Here is a 20,075-nt window from a genome sequence, read left to right on the forward strand (position 1 = left end):
TTTCTATATATTCATGGCTATATCCGATAGTGCACCCTCTTTGTGGAGATTCTGGGACCCTTTCTCTGGGGTTTCCTTCTTTGTTTGTATAGGTTGATTATGCCTCTGCCTGGTTGACTTTAGGCATGAAAGGGCGCATTATACTCTCATGTATCTCACGGTATCAGTGTATTTCCACAACCTTTTTTGCAGGGATTATAGTTTATCTTCAAAATTTTAAATTATACAACAAAAATAGAAGATCTAATAATTACTACATGTAGCCAAACTTAATAGATTTGGTGCTGTGATCATGCACCAGAAAATTGTAAGTGGCCCCGGAGGATTAACTCTACAAGGGTCCCTGCTTCTTAATTGGATGCTGCAGTATTAATCCTACCAACCTGCCACCAGTCTGGTAGAGCTGCGCAGATGAGTCTCAGAGAGAAGCAGTCTCTCTCTGTGTATCTTCAAGCAGCTCTGTACAGTGTGAAACAGTCTCGGGTAGATGCCCGAATATGGATATCAATGTCAGTAGGGGGAATACAATAGGTCGATATTGGACATGAAGGGGGTTGGATAGTACATTTAAATCATGTAACTTTCCTATCCAATCCCCTTGATTATGTAGATGACAGATTATGGTCCACTCATGATGTAGATAACAATAGACCCATTGATTGTCACTGTGTTTACCTAAGATTTCTCAATTGTGGTCTAGTTAGCTGTAATACAATATTAAAATAAATTACTTACCTCTGTCATTACCTTAGTGGCTAACCACTAAGGTAATAATGGGGTTAACTACTCCTGCCCCCACTCCCCCCACCCCTGGGAGGCTTAACCACCCACCCCATGCACGTACATCCTTCAAGCACCACTCCACAATAAACAGTAGGCAGTAGGAGTTACCCTCTACATTACTTTAGCGGTTAGCTAGAGGTCAGCTTGCACCTCACCGTATTTTTACATTGTTTTATGTTTTGTGATTGTTACATTTATGAAGAGAATTTAATTTTTTTTAATGAATGTAGATTTTTGTTTTATGCAAATATACTATATTTTCATTTCTTATTTATGTCTGAAAGAGAGAGAGAGCGATGTGGGCGTTGGAAAAAGCGACATGGGTGGAAAGAGTTAAATGAGGGCAGAGAGAGTGTCATGGGGAAGAGAGTGGCACCAGGGAGAGATAGTGACATAGGGAGGGGGGGCTAGGGGGAGAGTGTGGCACGGGGGGAGAGTATGGCATAGGGGGAGAGTGTGACATAGGGGAGATTGTGAAAGAGAGAGAGAGTGTGACAGAGAGAGAGTGTGACAGAGAGAGAGAGGCATGTAGGGGAGAGAGAGTGACATGGGAGGTAGAGAGAATTGCATACAGGGACTGGGAGAGAGTGACATGGGGAGAGATTGAGTTGCATGGGGAGAAAAAGAGTGGCACGGGAGGAGAGAGTGGTGTAGGGGGACATAGTGACATGGGAAAAGTGGCATAAAGGGGAGGAGAGAGAGTGGCACTAGGCAGAGAGGGAGAATCAAATGGGGGGAGAGTTTGACAAAGGGGGGACAGAGTGAGAAGCATAGGGTGAGTGAGACCATTACATTGGGGTAGAGTAGCATGGGGGGAGTGAAAGTGCCATGCAGGGATGGGAAGAGTGTCATGTGGGTGGGGGGGAGTAACATAAGGGGAGAGAGAGTGACATGGAGAGAAAGTAGTATGCATGGGGGAGAGAGTGATGTGGCTTTTAGAGTGGCTCTATCAACCTTTAAGACCCAACTCAAAACACACCTGCTTAAGGAAGCATCTGACTAGCTCTATGATTGATAGTTTTACACCCCATACATAAACATTGACCCATTGCAGTCGCGCTTACCAGAATGCTCTCCTAAAGTCTCTGTACGTACTTCCTAACAACCAATTCGATTATAAGCTCTTCGGAGCAGGATCTGCTTTTCATAAATGTTGCTTTTATGTCTTAAGCACTTCTTCCCTTTATGTGTTATTTATAGTAATGTATTTGTTATCTATATGATTGTCACATGTATTACTGCTGTGAAGCGCTATGTACATTAATGGTGCTATATAAATACATACATACATACATACATACATACATACATACATAGGAGGAGAGAAAGTTCCATGCAGGGAGGGAGAGAGTGACATGGGAGGTAAAGAGAGTGGCAGGCAAGTACTGGGAGAGAGAGTGACTTGAGGAGAGATAGCGACATGGGGAGAGAGAGTGAAATGAGGGGAAAGAACGACATGAGGGAGAAAGTGGAATAGATGTAAGAGAGTGTCACGAAGGAGAAAGAGAGTGGCATGAGAGGTAGAGTGTGACATAGAGAGAGTGGCAAGCAGGAGGGAAAGAGTGACATGGGAGGTAGAGAGATTGGCATGGAGGGAGTGGGAAAGAGTGGCATGCGGTGCAAGAGAGTTGCATGGGGAGAGAGAGAGTGACATGGGGGGAGAGAGTGGCATTGAGGGGGAGATAGAGTTGCTCTAGGGGGAGAGAGAAAATGGAATGGGGGAGTGTGATACAAAGGGGGGAGAGAGAGTAGCATGGGGAGAAACTTACATGGAGGAAGTGTATCATGTGGAGAGAGAGAGTGGCATACACAGAGGGGGAGGGAGTGATGTGGAGGATAGCGTAACATGAGAAAAGAGAGAGTGACATGGGAGAGAGAGTGGAATCTGGGGGGGGGGGAGAGTGATATGGGGGGAAAGAGAGTGACATAGGGGGAGAGTGACATGCAGGGTAGGTGGTAGTGCCATGGGGGGATAGAGAGTTACATGGGGAGAGAGGAACATGGGGAGAGAGAGTGTCATGGGGGGTAAGAATGTGACATAGGGGCCAGAGAGATTGGCATGCTAGGGGAAAAGAGTGATGTGGGCGGGAGAGAGCATGACATGTGGGAAAGATAGAGCTGTGTAGAGCACTGCGCAGGTTTGCATCTTGGGTCCTGGCATGGTTTTGTCCCGCATTCAGTTGTACTGCTGAATACTTTACTCCTCACCATAATATTCTTGAGATTATGGGGTTGTCTGTATGATAATAAGGGTGCTTCAGGGAAGACCTGTTGCAGTCTTGTATCTTCCTGGAGGATGGGTTGTAGTTTACTGGCGATCTTGCGTAGGGCTCCTAGGTGTGGGTTATATGTGACCACCAAAGGTACCCTGTCGCTTGTCTCCTTGTGGTTGTACCCACGGTTTATAAAGTCTGATCTCAAGGCTTTACTCCGCTGGTCTCTGTCTGCTGTGTCGGAGCATATCCGGTTGTATCGTATGGCTTGACTGTAGATGGTTGCATGTTTGTTGTGTGTCGGGTGGAAGCTGTTGTCCCTCAAATAGCTGGCTCTGTCTGTAGGTTTGCGGTATACAGAAGTCTGTAGTTGGTTGTTCTTTATAGTGATGGTGGTGTCTAGGAAATGTACTTCATCCGGAGAATGGGTGAGTTTGAGGTTGATGGTCGGGTGGAACGTATTGAAGTTGTCATAGAACTGTAGGAGGTCCTTTATAGTGATGGTGGTGTCTAGGAAATGTACTTCATCCGGAGAATGGGTGAGTTTGAGGTTGATGGTCGGGTGGAACGTATTGAAGTTGTCATAGAACTGTAGGAGGTATATATATATATATATATATATATATATATATATATATATATATATATATATATATATTATATATATATATATATATATATATATATATATATATATATATATACACAAAGAAGTACTAATGCACATCAAATAGACAATTTATTGATACATTTCTATATTTTTCTTCATAAGTAGGGGTCATTTAGATTTATCTTTTGGCCAAAACATATTAAGACTGTATCTATGCCAAGGTAAACCCTTTCAGTAGGTACCTACTGATGTAGCTAGATGTACGGTTTTCAGTGAGCGATCACGTGCGGGCCCCTTGACTGCACCACAGCCATGTGCAATCACGGCCACGAAGTCCGTAAATTGCCCAGGAGGATTAACTCTGCAGGGTTCCTGCTTCCTAATGGGACCCAGAATTCCTTGCTGCAGTGGAAGCACTGTATGCTAAGAGATTATGGGTAAAGGAAGGGTTGCAGACCTGTCTGAGACACTCAAATGTACCCACAAGTGGTTTTTTTTTTAACTGAAATTCTGTTGACATTGACAACATATAAAAAATGATGGGAAATATAATAGCTTGTGAAAATTGAGCAAAAATGTAAATTTTAAAAGAATGTCGTGAAAAAAATTAATGAAGGAAATATATTAGCAAATCTCTATTGGCTATGTACACTAGCACCATATATTTTAACACTACAGACAAAACATTTATGAAGTTACTCAAGCTGTAATTTCAAATACTTTATTTATTATAAAACAATTATAAAACATTTACATTTACAAATGTGTTTATTGTCAATTTACAGTATAGTTCTATAGAAGTTTTATTGTGGAGAATGAAAGGTGGAAGAAAGTTACATTGTCCAGTTCTTTTTGCAATAATACATTTAATATTTGTTAGATAAAGTGTTTGTGACATATTACATAGCAAGTTGGCAAGTAGGGATACCTTCACACCAGTTATGTAGCTGGAAACTTTTGTTAGAGAACCAAAAGTAATATAAGTACACATAATCAGGCAAAAATAAATATTTTCCTTCATTCTTTTGCAAAGGGACTGGCAAGTTTTAACATACTGTAAGTATCTTCATTTGCTGTGTAGTAAATCAGAAAATAGATAGCAGTATTTCTCCAAGCAATTTAAAGATGCAGTTCCTATAGGACCAAATTGAACTAATGGCAGAGATATGATTAACCAGTTTAATTTAAATAAATGACAGCTTTTTGTTACAAAAATTAGACACCTTAGTGTGATAAAAGTTAAAACACCTCAGGAGTTTAAATACCTTTGAAGCTACAGTATCTGTTTTCTATAAACCTAGGAATGTTTCCATTGCTCTTATTAGAACACACAGGATCATTGTAGTAGGCCTAGATGAGCAACAGGAAACAAAAGAGACCGTCTGTTAAACTCATAGGGCACCACACAGATACGGCAAACTAAATGGGACTGCAGGGACCCCTGCTGTGTTAATCCGATGAGCCATTAGGAATCTCACAGAAATGTGGAGGCATTTACTGTGAGATGCCTTAGTTTTTACCCAGGCAAATGATCGGATACTGGTGGCTGCATCTGTACCGGGACCTGTTCATGGACAAGCTATGCAGCACCCACCTCACTGATCAACTTTGCACTGCTGATCTGATAAACACCGGCTATAATCGGCCCCTTCCGTAATGCTGCCTCTCAGACAGAGTTTGTGACGGTGAGGGGGAACCAGGCTCTTAATAAAGGCCCAGCCCTGTTTTGGTTACCTCTGATCCGAATATTAGGGTTCAAGTGTGTCAGCTCTTGAGTCCAGCAACTGTACATTCATAATGTGTTAATGTGCGACAACAAAGATTTTTTTGTGTTTTTCCATTTTCGGGCATGCCAGCGAGCAGGGATTGCTAGGGTAAGAGTTTCAAAGGGAGTTTTGCGGCTAAATTGTTGTCAGAATGTGCCTAGGTAGTTGGGGTCCGGACTTGTTGGTCCCCCTAAAAATGTACCCGAAAATACATGTACTGTAGGCACATTGTCCCTGCAATATTTCCCCTTGAAAACGCTTGCGCGACTCAACGCTAGGGTTCCCTGCTTTAGGATAGCCCAGAAAGTAAATGGGGCAAAGGGATGCAAAGTGTCCCTGTAATTATGAGGAGTCCCTAGTTAAGGGGGATACCCAGTTAATTCCCAGGTAGTGCAGAACCTGTATTGGGGTTCATGGACCCTCCAACCATGAGTATAAAGTTGTGAGGAGAATAAAGGCTAGTAGAAAATAAAGTGCAGCTTTCTATTCTATTTCCCACACCCAGAGACTTAGAATATAGTACAAGTATATTTTATTAACTTGTATAGGTACTTTATAAGTATATAATTTATTTGGGTTTAATATAGTATGTACTGTTGTGCACGGTAAATGAGCTGGGACTTTCGGAACCAATGTTCAGACAGGCTACCAGGGCTACCAATTTGGTGCCAGTAAGTCTGCTGAACATCGGAGATTAAAGCCAGCAGAGGATGCCAGGGGTGTGAAGAACAATTGGGTAACGGGGAAAGGCTCAAGTGTCACGCTGTACTCACCACAAACAAGATGAGACCCTCGGTACTGAGGTGGGAATAGAGATAATGCCACCGACAGTGACGGGGGTCCGGTCTGGAGTGTGGATAGTTGATCTCACCGGGTCTCGAGTGGAGAGTGTAGAGTCCTCGTAATACTTGTCAAGGTGAGGGTAGCAGAAATCCGGAACGTAGGAGGTACTAGTCGCTGAGGTCAGTGCTGGAGAAGGTAGAGTGGTCGAGGTCAGAGAGCCGAGTTCAGGGTAGGAGAGTTGCGGAGGGTCGAGGATAGCCAAGGTCAGTATTCCAGAGAAGCGGTGGTCCAAAAGCAAGCCGGGGTCGGTACACGGAAGATCAATAACGAGGCAAGGCAGGATAACTAGGAGACAGGAGAGGTAAGCACAGGAACAGGAAGCTTATGCTTAGCCAAAGTGCCAGTGGCACAGCTGAGCCTAAATAGGTGAAGCAGTCCAATCCCAAGAGGAGGCGGAACCGAGGAGTGCCAGAGCGGAGCCTGCAATAGGTTAAGGTGAGGAAGCCAGGTGAAGCTGTTGGAGCAATTAGGCTCTGTTGCCACGGAGCTCGGTGCGTCGCACAGGTTTCACGCGTGTGCCGCGCGTGGATGACGTGCAACGCGATCTTGAGGCAGGGACTCCCGCTGCAGTGTTGGAATGCGTGCACCCGCGTGAGGGTGCTGCCTGCAGGAGGAAGAGCCGTGCGTACGTGAGAGGGAAGCGGGGGCGCGCATGAGACTGCGCGAGTCTGGGATCTCGACAGCAGACGCAGGAGCAGGTAGGGGAGCTGTCCACCTGCGTGTGGCGGCGTGCAGCACCTGGATCCTGACATCAAGTACCCACGTCCTGGGATGAATGGCAGTCGTCAGGCTTCCATTTGTCCTACCAGACTTGGAGGAGCTGATCCAGCAGGTGGCATCTGAATAGCAAGGGACTAAGGTGGCAAACTTGTGCATCTCCCTTGGCAGATTCAGATTCCCCGCTTACCTGGCTTTTCAGACCGGCATCGCTCTGATTGGCTATTGAGAAAGTTCCCACGCTCTGATTGGCTGTAGTATTTTGTGAATGAACTATAAAATACTATAAGAAACCCCTAAGCCAATTAGTGGAGAGATTCTGTGCGCCAGAAGTGCAGGCGGGCTTTTCAAAAGTTCTCTTGCGTGAATAGCAGAGCACCGGCTTCAGAAAGTCTTTCCGGAAAATATTCTATGTCCAGCTTTTTGGGACCAAGTTCTCAGAAACGAAAGTAGCGGTCACAGTTGGGAATTCAAGTCGATTCTAGTTTCAGGATGTTTGGTGCTCAGTCCTGCTCAAGGAAAAACTCTTATTTATCGTGCATTACAACTACGAGGTGTTACCGGCTAATCCCTGCGTGCGGGATTGAACAACACCAGCATCCCCCCCCCCTATCCCACTGAGCTACCAATGTGATGTTAAAGAGCCTGGCTGAATTTTAATCAGACTGAGTTTTACCTACATGTAAGTGAATACTTGCTTGTTCTTTGTATTGAATAATACCCTGTACATATCTCCTTACCTTGGTGCGCGTTCTGTGCTTGTTTCTTTCATTACAGCTAGGAAAGTCTAGTTTTCAACCCCAGTCCCCAAGTAAGTGTGTCTTTTCATCTGTATTTTGTGTCCCATTGTGTGTATGTGAATTTATGCGAATAAATGTACAATTTATTTAACTTTCTTGTTTTGCTCAATGAATGATCCTGGTAGAAAAGTTTAAATGCCTTGTCTCCCATGACAGAGTATCGAGAGAAAAATTGGGGAGATGCTGGGACTATGGGTTATTTCACGATCCCAGAGTCCCTGGGCTTCACTGGTAGTCCTGGGTCCAAAAAAAGAAGGAACCAGCCGGATCTGTGTAAACTACTGGCAGCTCAATTCCCAGACTATTATGGATGCCTTTCCAATGCCCCACATGGATGATCTCTTAGACGAGCTAGCGGGGGCAAAGTACCTTACTACCATGGATCTAAGACTGTACATGTTACTGTGCTCCTCCCTATAGAAGTCCCTTTGACAAAGCCCTATTTAAGGTGAAACGCGTTAGAGCCCACAGGGGATCCTGTCTCTCCTTTTATCCTATTTTTTGCTCATGGAATAATAAAAGCATTTTTGTTTAGCACAGTCCAGCCTTTGTTATTTTTTGCCTGCAGTGCCCGCTGATTCTCTTTCCCTGCAGAGAGGTTTCTTGTTCCTCCCTATAGAAGTTTGCTGCTGGTAAAAAGATAGGCCTTACATATAGAAAAACAAAAAGAATGATTCCTGCACCCCTACCAATTAGGCTACAATAAAATAGTGATCTCATGAATAAAGTTTACTTTGTTAAACCCTTTGGCCAAAGCGTTATAAGCCTGCAAGCCACGTCAAGGCATAACCAAATTTTGCAGGTACCTACACTGAATATATGTGATTGTCCTATGGACTAGTGAAAACGTGAGAAACCCCTGAAGGGGTTAAATAAAGCATATGCTTTTGTGAGTAGTGCAATTAAAAGCTGGTCAAAGCCAGTATCATAGTTACCTTACTGTAGAGATAAACTGTGGGTGAACAAATTCTTTGGTGTGAATATAATAAAACATACACATATTTATTTCTGTCAGCCTTAAACATTCACCTACTCTTCAATGGAGGGTGATGTGCAGACTGACACTAGGGTGTAATATACCTGCACTCATTGGAAAATTAGTAGGGGCTCTGTAACTGCTATGTAAAGCAGATGAGCCAATAAAACTGCCCCTATGATGTTTCAGTGATACTATATTAAAATGCCCTTATGGATATGCAGCAAAAGGATTGGCATAATATTTGGGAGAGACTATATGCGCTCCTCCATATAGAATTTTGCAACAGGTAAAAAGATAGGCCTTATATATAGAAAAACAAAAAGAACGATTCCTGCGCTCCTACAATGACAATAAGCCACAGGCTTTTTTTTATGAACAATGCGATCTACACTGGTCCTGCCCTGAAGAGTTTATAATCTAAGTGAGATATTGGGAAATTTAAATACACAGGAGAGGTAAAAGTGCAGTTATTTAAAGTGCAATAACGTAGGTCAACTGCATCTGGGGTCAGTAGTATAGGCATAGATAATTTTAAGCTATGATTCGTTTAAGAGGTGAATTTTCAGCTGGGGCTTAAAACCGGAAAGGGCAGGTCCATTAATACATTTTGCGTGTAAGAGAAATCTATAGGTTTGAAGACATTAAAGAAAAACTGTACAAACACAGACAGGTAGGAAGAAGTATAGAGATAAGGATATAATTAAATATGTGCACTGATATGTAAAGTGTAAGCGAGAGTGAGTAATAGTAGGAAATCGTTCTTGAGATCACCCCTACTGTACCTGTAGCGACGGTCACTTTAAATTATTATTTATTTATTTATAAAATGTTTTACCAGGAAGTAATACATTGAGAGTTACCCCTCGTTTTCAAGTATGTCCTGGACATAGAGTTATGATGACAAATAATACATGGTTACAAATACAGTTACATAAGCCGTTACAGTTACATAAACTACATCAATTATCTACAGGTACAACTCAATAAATAAAATGTATTACGGACAAAAAGAAAAGTTTACTGCATAAAAGCCATAAGTATTTGGGTAAACTATTCTGTGGATTCTCCAGGGCTCTTCTGTGCTGTGGAGGGTATGCTGACAAGGTGAAGTGTGCCAAGGGGACACATCCACAATACACCAATATTTAATCCAGGCTGTGAAAACTGGGATCTAGTAGTCATCTCTTAAATGCTTTCTTCTGTCTTCAGTCCGATACAGCTTAGTGGGGCTGCAGGCATACTGTACGTACCACACATTTACTGTACTCTAGCCCCTGAGTGTGGAAGATCAATGCAGGTTTACCAAGGTTACCATTGGAAATTATGCTATCATCACATTACCATAGAAATACTGTCGCATTTTCCTAAAGTAAACCCCTTGCCTGATGAACACATAAACCCGAACTTATCGTGCATGAGAAATGTAGCTATACTGGATACACAATGTAATGGGGTTGAAAGCAGGGAAGATAAGAGTACATGTATTGCTCCTCTCATAGGAACTGAAAAGGTGAAAACATTAGGAAATTAGTTGTTCACATATTATTATTTTTTTGTCATTAGTCAAAATATTTGTTTTGGAAAAAGGTGATTTCAGTACAAACATATATAATGGATTTCAGGCAAAAGATGACACGTGTGCCCATTTGCATGTCATTTCCCAGAATCCCTTGCTGCAGTGCAAGCACTGTATGTTAGGTGATAATGGTTGAAAGGCAGGGTTGCAGACCTGTCTAAGACACGTGAATGTGCTCGCAAGTGATATTCTTTAATGGCTATATGCTAACGGTGGAGGGTTTTTGTCGCATTTTTCACCCACCATAACTTAAACTGTGTATGGTAAATCAACCCATCTTGAAAATTGCAAAGCCAGTACAACCAACCTCACACTGATGAGACCCACAAGGTGTAAACAGCTGTCTGTGAGTGGTTTGACTAGCTTTGCATCTAATCCCATGCTGTGCTTAAAAGCTGTGTGAACAGCGAAGCATTTACTTATAAGGGTTCCATGTAAAAATGGATTTCAGGCAAAAGGTGACACATTGTGTGCTATTTGCATGTCGTTTCCCAGAATCCCCTGCTGCAGTGGAAGCACTATATGCTAGGTGATAATGGTGAAAGGCAGCATTGCAGACCTGTCTAAGACATGTGCATGTGCTGCCGGTAACAGGAGGGCCTGAGCTTCCTGCGATGATGTTGGGGACACAGGACCAGGCTTCTGGGGTAGTTGCCTCATTCTTTAGTGGTGGTGCAGCGCCTCCATCCTCTGTAACTTCCCAGGGATATGGGGTAGGACCCTTATAGAAGAAATGACCCTGGTCCCAGGGTGGATGCTCCAGAATCACACACAGTCTCTGGTAAAATCAGCAATGTCTCTTTATTGTCTCTAGCTCGCACACAGCAGCAGCAGCACACAATGCAATCCAAAGGTGTACAGGCCTTCTCCTCTCCTCTCCTTTCCTCCAAGATGTACTCCGACAGGATGGTCTGTGAGGGGCCTCAATACCCCAATGCCCACCTCAGAGGGTATCCTCTGGGTGGGGGTAGATCCTCCCCATCACCCCCTCATCGGGGTGAGGGGCATTGGTCCACCGGAGCTCTGCTCACTCTCTAAATCTCATAGGCCAGAGTTCTCTCTCTCTCTCCTGCTCCCAGGACAGAGCTCGACCTACTCCTCCAACTCCCAGGACAGACTCCACTAGAACTCCCTGTCACTCACAGGAACTGGCTACTAAATAGAGTCAGCCCCACCCCTCATGATGTCAGCAGAACCTCCCCTCTGTCTCTTGCCGGCAGCAGAGTTAGGGGCCTGCATCTATCACTCAGGGCAGGGCGTGAAGGGGGAAAACCCATGATTACTACTGGCGCCTGTCCTTAACAGGACTTACCACAGTAGGAGAAAGATATATATAGCCCGTGCTGTTTACAGGGGGCTACATTTGTATACAGTACTTTCTACAGGGTTAAAACATTGAGGAACAATTTAAAGAACTGCAGTATTAAGTTAAGAGTTGTATTATAGACATCCTATAAACAGGTTTCTGTAAAATATAAAACAGCACATTTCAAATTTCCCATTTTCTTGAGCATTTGTTTTTCTTTATCCGTTTCAAAAATATCTAATTGGATTTTATCAATGTTATACATTTGTGTTCGTAGTTAACTGTCACAATGTATTTGTTCTCCGTAGCACAATATATTATAGGTTGTGGAGAAACACGATGCTGAAAAGACTGAAAACTGATTTATAGCACAGCAAAACATCTTGAATATTTTAAGCATCCTTCATTTGCTATGTTTGTAGATTATTCCGTTTTATCTGGATGAATTCCAAGTTTTTATATGGGAACGTCTGGGCAGAAAACAAATAAGATAGGTCATCTGTTACTGTGCAACAGCAAAATAAAAAGACACACTCAAGACACAATAAGACTCTGGAAGTAAAACGAATAAGGCTTTTACTGAAAAACAAAAAGAACGATTACTGTAGAATGTGCACATTCTATTTCATTATTTATTTAGTGATACAAAGGCTCCAACATATGATTCTACTTTTCATTTTTTCCCCTCCCTTTTGGACTCTTTCCTTTACTCTCAGAAAATATAAACAGCTCCATGGAAAGAAATTATAGTGACTGGTGAAGTTTTATTACATTCTGTATACAGAGATATCTCAGTATAGACCACTAAAAACATTTCATTTGATAAATGTAGATCTAATATATCTCCTAGAATCTGACAGATTTACTGTAGATTACTGCTTCGTGCAATTTTAGTTTATCTGATATTATGGGGAAGATGCTGTGTTGTTGTTGTTATTATCAATTCACCACCGGGCTTTCGGCATTTGTGACCATGTACTGTAATCGTTTGGCTCCACTACCATTTCGATTGGACCAACTGCTTCGATGAAGTAGTCAGTCCGATCAACCCCATGAAATTGAGCTTTTTCACGATCATTTACCTGGTACGTCGAAAGGGTCTAGTGACATATGGATGATTATCAGGGTAAACTATGTAGCAGACTCAAACAGTGCATCCAAACCCTCAACACAGGTAAATGTCCATAGGTAATATGCAGCAGTGAACAAGTATATAAAGCAGCAGTTCCTCTTGCCCAACAATTGTAGGAATATATACAGTAAGTGGTCGCGCATGCGCAGTGAAGTGCGTGAGTTGCAGCGGCCATTGGGAAGTCGCGCATGCGCAGTGGAATCGCGCACGCGGCCCCAGTGTTACAGCAGCCTCCATGGGACTACAATTCCCATGAGGCAAAGGGAGACATACACCAGGTGCTCCCAAACAGCCAATAGGCTCAAGGATTCTCGGCAGATTGTCTGATTTTGCTGCACTTATTGTATTATTATAATTCCCTGTACTGTATTCTTTGTGAAGCGCTGAGTACACTTTTTGAGCTATATAAATAAAGACATACAATACAATACAACAGTGGGTCCCCGAGGCTGAAATGAATGTGGTTCAACTCCGGATACCCCCTGCTTCAATACTGTGTTATTAAAATAAAATAAAAATTGCTTTTTTACCTTACCAGCTTGTCGCTAAGGCAATGAAGGGGTTAAGCCAGAGTACCTGCTTTATTGAGGGTAGATGGGGCAGGTGAAAGAGGTAGTTGTCCCAGGGTGGTTAGGCCTACCGGAAAGGTTGCAGGAGGGTTTAACCCCATCATTACTTTAAAGGAAGTAACTGCTAAGGTAATCAAGGAGTTAACCCTTCCAACTACCCACCAAAGAGGCCTAGCCACCCACCTTTGGGCAAATACACACCCTAAACCCACCCCCTCTTCCCCCAATAAACATTAAAATATAATATAAACCCCAATACACCCATTGATTGCCAATGTGGTTACCTTTTTCTCAATGGGAGCAAAGATAACTCCAATGGCAATGAATGGGCATGCTACTACCCACCCTCCCCCACCCATAACTCATACAGTATTGTAATGGGCAAAATTCCTATTACCCAACCTACAACAAGGGGTTGTACTTACCCCTGCCAGTATGAAGGCCGTCCTTCTTCTTCTTCCTTGTCTTGAGTGGGTACTGACAGTAAAATAAAAAAAAAAACTACCATACTGACCTATAACCCCTTAATCACCTTAGTGGTTATTAACCACTATGGTTATTAATGGGTTAACCCCCCACGCTAACCACCCGGGATGCTTAACCACCGGCCCCTGGGCCACTACTCAATCCCGCTCACCCCCTCTACCCATTATTTGTCACAGTGGTCAACCATGCCCACAATATGGCCATGGATTACCACAATCGCAATGAATGGGCAAGCTACAGATTAAAAACCACAAACTAAAAAACATTTAAATAAAAACATAAATGGGCGACCTGTAAAAAAAATCTAAAAAATTAAATACATGACATTTAAATTAAAATAAACATTTGCCAAAAAAATGCATTGATTGTCACTGTGCTTATCTATACCCACAAAGGGGCATAGATAAACACATTGCCAGTCAATGGGCACCCTAAAAATAAACACTATTAAATAAAATCAATGTGTTTCTTACCTTTGCCGGGATGAAAATTCACCCTCCTAATCCAACTGCGGCACCAACTCTGGCTCCACAATGCAATGATCCTCAACAGCATGATGCTAAGAAGTCCATGATCCTCAGTTGCTTGAACCAGTGATCTTCTTTCTTTTCATCTTTCTTCTCCAACTGGTGCAGTAGATGTTGATCCAATGGCTTTTTGAGTTTAAATGAGATGTGACTTATATAAATCATGTGATGTCACATTTGACTTATAAATGGTACATCACCAATCCAATTGGTGAATGTATCATGTGATTGCTTCCATTTGTTTTCAATGATGTGACATCATCTTAAAGGGAATTAAGCCAGCCAACTAGGTAGCAAACAGTATGCTTCCCTCCCTTTAAGATGACATCACTTATCCCCAAAAATGGAAGCCATCCTATGGTAAATCCACCAATCAGATTGATGGATGTATCGTGTGAAGCCTTTCCTTTTTTGGAAGATGACATGATTAAAAAGTGACATGATTAAAAAGTGACATGATTAAAAAGTGAGGGAAGCTAGCAAATCAGGTAGCATGCCTACCTCCATTTTTGGTGACGTAACATCACTCCAAAGGAAAGTCATCATATCCACCAATCCGATTGTTGTATGGAACATGTAAGGGCTTCCATTTGTTTTAAGTGACGTCATCTTAAAGAGAGGAAAGTATATACTACCTGATTGACTGGCTTCCATCCTTTAAAATGACGTCACATAAAAAAGAAAAGGAAATCATCACATGGTACATCCACCAATCGGATTGGTGATGTACCAAGAAATCCAGACACAAATGTCAATGAAAAAAGGCAAGGATGTATTGAAAAATAATAGCAGCTACAAAGTCAACCCCAATACAGGGTCTGGAGAGTACCTCTCATGGAGGAAAACAACACACAGGGAGAGGAGGGGAAACAATGTACAATACACGTAAAGACTTAGGTGATAAAAATGTAGGGGGGGCAATGTTTCGGAGCTACAAATGCCCCTTTATCATGCCCGTTTCCACAGACTGAGAAAGCCTGTGGTACTTCCCTAATTTACACACCTCCAACCAAGCATCTCTCAACAAGGTACTGTAAGTGTTAATGGATGGACCTAATTTACCTGGTCTAAGTTATCACAGTAAGCCTGTCCTATGGATGAAGGAACATAAATACTAACTCAAAAGTAATGATCACATTGGGATCATCACAGACCACTCCATCAGAGCCACGGACGCTAAACTACAGCAAAGGATGCGTATTACTCAATTTTTGTTTGTTTACTTCACTGCGTCCTGATAAATGTCAGCCTTATGTTCAGCCTTATGATCAACCAATACACAGTGTATTTTTTTTGCTATCATTTAATGATTAGCCAGTTATCTTACAATGTTGGTAGCCTGTTAGTACAACTTGTATGCTTAGTTACTTTTGAGTTATTATTTATGTTCCTACATCCATTAGCAGTTTTTATCATGTGCCTGTGTATCACAGACCCAGTAAGGGTTTTCTCCCTTCAGCAATAAAGAGAGGTACATGAGAATTTTACCAGGTAGTGTTAGAACCTTCAAATTAGTCATGCCTTGATGTTGGCTGCAGGCTTATAAAGATTTGGCCAAAGGGTTTAACAAAATGACCCTTTCTCATGAGCAGATTAGCACTGATGTATTGTACTATATGTTGTGTCACTTTGTGTGTTGCGCTGGGCCTTTCTGTTTTTATTGTATTTTAATGTTTATTGGGGATAAAGGTGGTGGTGAAGGGGGTAGTTGCCCTGCGGGGTGGTTAGGCTTCTCGGGTGGGTAGTGGGAGCGTTAACCCTTTCATTACCATAGCAGTTATTACCGCTAAAGTAATGAAGGGGTTAACCCCTCCCACAACCTTCCCGGTAGGCCTAACTACCCACCCTGGAGCAACAGGCGCCTGAAGAAGTTTACTTTGTTAAACGAAACGCGTCGCGACTGTTGTGGCTGGCGGTTTTACTACCCACCACCAGTACACACTCAAGTGTACCGTTCCTGCTTATTTCCGATCGTTTCTATGCTATCAAAAACGGACAGGCATCCTAAGGACACCTATTGAAGGCCCCGGTTCCTGCACATGCGCGCTACACTCCGCACCACGCTACCACACGTGGAGGACAGGAGAGTGAACAGAGACAGCCCCAGCGCGCGGGTCTGATCTCTCAGAACTGAGATTACCCTTCATACTTCCTATGTGATGCCCTACTCCTGTGATAGACACCAGAATCGGGGATTATTAAAGAAATTTTATATGTAAGTTACTAATTTTATTATTTGTTGCTAATACAATATCTATCTCTCATCTTGGTGCGCTTTTGTGTTTTTTCTTGTTTTCCTCTGGGATTCCACTTTCATGCAGGTCAGTCTCAGTAGCATGGGGGGTTAATAGGCACAATTTCATCTTTGCTGAATGACAAGACAGTATTTATGGGCTTTCTAGCATCTGATTAATGTTTAGAGGCACATGGAGGGGAGGGGGAAGAGCTTCATCCAGATGGAAAGGTCTCCGTAGCAACCGTCAATACAAAAGCGAATAGAGACCATTCATTCAACTTGCAATATGGTTCATCCTTTCTAACAGGCTAAACACAAAGTGATCAGGTTCAATGCAACTTGGGATGCCTCAGTACAGTGAGGGCAAAGGAAACAGTAGCAAAGAAAAATGTGGGTGCTGCAGGCAGAAGGACCTGGTCAGGGTAGCAAAGTATGAGGCATAAAGGAGGGAGCCGAGAACACAAATAAGACCTGATGAAGGTGCTAGACACTGAAACGTTGGATTTTATATAGTATGACTTTGTCAGTTATTAAAATGACCTTTTTGCATGAATTTGACTGCATCTCTTATTGGTGTGCTCGGCTCCCTCATTTATGCCTCATTCTCTCTAACACAAGGTTAATTTTTTCTATCTATTAAGTCCAGTCTCTGATCCTGCTCAGAACGCAAAGAGGTGTTATGCTGAGGACATCAATACAAGTTTGACGGCCATCTCTGAGTGAAGAAAGCATTTGAATATGTATCATGCATGTAGCCCTTGTAACAACACCCTAAGTGAGATTGAGGGGGGTCTGCTTCTCTGGCTACTCCATTTAGGTGTGGTGCTGTACCTGTATGGTGCTGTACCTGTGTTTAAACAGAAGGTCTGAGTGCTGTGTTGTGGGGAGAACAGGAAGGACAGGTTTTCAGGGTACTTTAGTTCTTGGGTGCAGCACCACCAGTCAGCATGGATCCTCTGAATAGCAGCAAGATGGCCCAGACTGACACCTTTCTTTCAGCTCAAGACAGTGAATCACATTCTTTATGGTTCAATGGTATTTATTGCAGTTAGATCAGATGTGCAGAGCAGAGGCATTCTTCTCCTAGCTTCACCTAATGAAGGTGCACTGATTAGGGCTTGAGGCCCAGACCAGGCCTTCAGGACTCCTCCTTTGCCTCCTAGTGAGACAGGGGGAGGAAAAAGAGACCCCCACTTTAGTAAAGTGCCAGAATATGTAGCCTTGAGTTTGTATTTGTAACCTTCCCCCTTAACAGAGCAGGTTGAATACTGATAGGTCATCACATCCTATGTGTGACCCAATCAGTATCCTTGCCTCAGGCTGACACTTTCTGGCTGTTGCTATGGCCCGCCCTTGGATACCTACAATTGTATCCAAGACTGCAAAAAGCATACAAAGCCCTAGAGAAGGAATTAACCCATCCACTGCCTGCACCTAACAGGTCTTACACTGGTAGGCCCAGGAAAAGGCATAGCGGCCGGGAGGCTATACTACATGAACATACAGGTGGGCGCAGATTCAAAGAGTTTGTGGCCACCTATGCCACTTATGCTCAAACAATGGTACCCACAGCTCTTCCTTGCGGCTTAGTCCTACCACTGCCAATACCTTATCGACCTTGGACCACTTTGGCAAAGGAATTTATTGTCAATCTGCCTCCCTCTCAAGGAATGACTACTTTTCTAATAGTGGTCGATCGCTTTACTAAGCAGGCTCATTTAATTACAGTATGCCTCGGGAAATCTTCCACTTGCATGGGGTACCCTCGAAGATCATCTCAGACTAGGGATCGCAGTTTTTTACATTAATTCATAAATACAGGGGCAATGAATGGGCATCAAAAATAATTCAATCACATTAAAAAAATCAAAAACCTGTAAAAGTAAAATAACATACATGTAATTTTTTTACGTACATTTCGATGACTTCACCCTCCGAATCCCAGGGACACCGCATGCTCACAAACCAATCCACGACCAGGAACCAGGTAAAAAAAATCCCAAGTCTTTATCTTCTTTCTTTCTCTTCTTCTGTAAATTTGTAATCCTATTCATCAGTTTCTGGGGTCTTTGGGGTCTTCGGGGTCTTCTGGGTCTTTATCTGTATCTTCTTCTTCATCTGTATCTTCTTCCGGCACACCCTTGTCCTCTTCTTGCTGGAGGAGGTCCGTCCTCCTCGGCTTCTTTGTATAAAATGAGGTGACATAGGCTTTTATAGGCCCATGACGTCACATTTCCATCAAATGGTTCCAAAGGCTCTGATTGGGCAGTGAAAACCATGTGATTTTTATTTTTTAATTTTTTTGTGTGACGTCATTTAAAGGGAATTATGCAAGCCAATCAGAATGGCTGTGCTTCATTTCCCTTTAAGATGACGTCATCAAAAGCTAGATGGCTGTTGTCACATGGTACTTGAGCCAATCAGATCGTGGGAACTATATCCCCAATCTGATTGGCTGTAGTAGACCATGTGACAGAGGTTTTGGGAGAAAGGATGTGATGTCATCCAAAGGGAGTCAAATGGTCTACTACAGACAATCAGTTTGGGGATATAGTTACCACAATCTGATTTTATTGAGTATTTTATATTGTGTATTTTTTATTTGGCACAAATACATTTTTTTTGTATATTTTACTCTTATTTTAATGAGAGAGTCATATCAGCACCTATTGCAATATCACAATCTGTGTGTAATGGACTGGATGAGTCTATTATATTATATAGATATATGTACTACAGTATATCTCATTTACTTAGCTACTGTATTTTAGTGGTTTAACGTACCCCTCTAGCCTTTTAGCTTTAGGATCATGTTATTAGGTTGCTCACTTGAATGACTAAAGCTGTCTATTCCACCTAGGTTGTCTGTTGCAGAGAAAAGGAGGCTATTTCAACCCACAACGGTAGTCAGCCAATCAAACCCTGAGGATGTCGCTCACGTGATGACATGTGTCAGGACGTTGCTGACGTGATTTGACGTTCATCCAATGAGAGACAGAGATAGTGTGTGAGGCAAATTAAACTGTAGCAAAAACAGCTGTTGTTTGTACGTGAGCTGTTCCTGAATGCGAGTTGTACACTGCTTACATTGGGGCTATTGTGAATCATTCCTACGTCCCCACACCATCTGACAAGGCCATACCGTGGCCTACACTGGCGACACAATTTATTCGAGCTCGGCTAGTCCCACGAATTCGGGTATACCCGGGTGTATTGAGGTTTGTGACTGTTTTCTGCCCGAGTGCATTGAGGTATTTTCCATGCAGGGATTGAAGCATTTTATTCCCGCTGGCTGCAATACTGCACAGTATATATATATACTGCATTACAATTCATGAATTTATGCCATCTGGTAGACACACGAAGCATTGCAGCCTATTAAATCCTAATCATTATCATTTAACAGATCAGCCGCCCGTCAGCCAGGCATGAACCCAGGCTGGGAAGGCAAATGCAACGGGGCTTGTCAGAGGTGAGGAGCGGCGCATTCCAGGTATCTGCCAGGTACATACTGGGTATTTGCTCGAATAAA

This window comes from Ascaphus truei, chromosome 4, assembly GCF_040206685.1.
Source record: "Ascaphus truei isolate aAscTru1 chromosome 4, aAscTru1.hap1, whole genome shotgun sequence".
In the NCBI taxonomy this organism is placed as follows: Eukaryota; Metazoa; Chordata; class Amphibia; order Anura; family Ascaphidae; genus Ascaphus; species Ascaphus truei.